The 1,588-nt window shown below is 52.7% G+C and overlaps 1 long non-coding RNA gene across 1 annotated transcript in view; it reads left to right on the forward strand.

Moving 5' to 3' along the window:
* The first annotated feature begins 1,352 nt into the window (after positions 1 to 1,352).
* The window catches only part of LOC107693509 (uncharacterized), a 9,341-nt gene continuing 9,105 nt past the window's right edge, over positions 1,353 to 1,588 (forward strand). The window contains exon 1 of the long non-coding RNA XR_001634761.1: positions 1,353 to 1,440. This is a non-coding gene — a long non-coding RNA (uncharacterized LOC107693509). The remainder of the gene's footprint in view (positions 1,441 to 1,588) is intronic.

Consider the following 1,588-nt stretch of genomic DNA (forward strand, 5'->3'; position numbering starts at 1 on the left):
GACAGCCGCTCATGTGTGGTTTCACTTTGGGTACAGCGACGGAGAAATTATGAGCCGTGTGTCATCTGAAGGTTTTAGATCCAGTCACCAGGGGTGTGGACTCGAGTCACTTGACTCGAGACTTGACTCGGACGCGAGTCCCAAATTTGATGACTTGCGACTCGACTCGAAATAATTAAAGACTTGAGACTCGACTTAGACTTTGAGAGCAAGTACTCGAGACTTAACTTGGACTTGAGCCCTGTGACTTTATGATCAGATCAAAGTCGTTATAGAGGCGTCCCTGCAGCGTTGCGCTTGACTGGCAATAAGCCAGAGACTACGTTCAGGGCTATAACCGAACTCACATTTTCAGGACTCACAACCGCATCTCGGAAAACATGCGCTGTATGAACTGGACAACTAGTTGTGGTACAGTGCGAGAGAGCCGCTCATGTGTGGTTTCACTTTGGGTACAGCGACGGAGAAATTATGAGCCGTGTGTCATCTGAAGGTTTTAGATCCAGTCACCAGGGGTGTGGACTCGAGTCACTTGACTCGAGACTTGACTCGGACGCGAGTCCCAAATTTGATGACTTGCGACTCGACTCGAAATAATTAAAGACTTGAGACTCGACTTAGACTTTGAGAGCAAGTACTCGAGACTTAACTTGGACTTGAGCCCTGTGACTTTATGATCAGATCAAAGTCGTTATAGAGGCGTCCCTGCAGCGTTGCGCTTGACTGGCAATAAGCCAGAGACTACGTTCAGGGAGCGCTGGATAAACTAGTATAAATTACTGGAGTAATAGCATCATTTACGACAAAAGAGAACAGAGATAATAAAAATAACAAATTACATGATTCGTCTCACCTGCCACCAAGCCACCTGCAGTGACCTCACTTTGATGGAAGGATTCAGGGTTGGGCTGGATATGGGGATCCAATTTGTAATGCCACGAGGAGATCCCAGCTGGTCATTCGCACAATACCTGAACTTAACATTATGGATTTCAGGATCCACATATGAAGTTGGAGGCTGCACCAGCTCCTGAGTCCAACCCCAAATACCCCTGTATCCTCCAAAGCTCCACCCTCGTTCTTAGCCCAGGAACGCAGGCAGTTCTAGAGTCAAGTCAGCCGGCAGATAATATGGCAAGCCCGCCAAGGGTTCATGTGGCAAGCCCGCCGGACATTAGTGTGTTAAGCCCAGGAAGGGCTCCTGATCCCCAGTTCAGCCCAGGAAGGGCTCCTGATCCCCAGTTCAGCCCAGGAAGTGTCGGCTCCAGCCCCAGAGCTCGCTCCAGCGTGTCAATCGGCGATAATGGACATGGCACTGCGCCCGGGGTTCTCAGCACCCATGCTCACCCCAGAAGCCGCTCTAACACGCTTCTCTGAGCCTCCTTCGTCTCCTTCGCCTCTGCTGGTCCCGTCCAGTTCTCCTTCGCCTCCGCTGATCCCGTCTCGCCCTCAAGTGCCCGCTCCTCCTGAGCGCCCACCAGAGCCCGCTCCTCCTGAGCGCCCACCAGAGCCCGCTCCTCCTGAGCGCCCACCAGAGCCCGCTCCTCCTGAGCGCCCACCAGAGCCCGCTCCTCCTGAGCGCCCACCA

The sequence above is a fragment of the Sinocyclocheilus anshuiensis genome, unplaced genomic scaffold (genome assembly GCF_001515605.1).
Source record: "Sinocyclocheilus anshuiensis isolate Anshui unplaced genomic scaffold, SAMN03320099.WGS_v1.1 scaffold1694, whole genome shotgun sequence".
Taxonomy (NCBI): Eukaryota; Metazoa; Chordata; class Actinopteri; order Cypriniformes; family Cyprinidae; genus Sinocyclocheilus; species Sinocyclocheilus anshuiensis.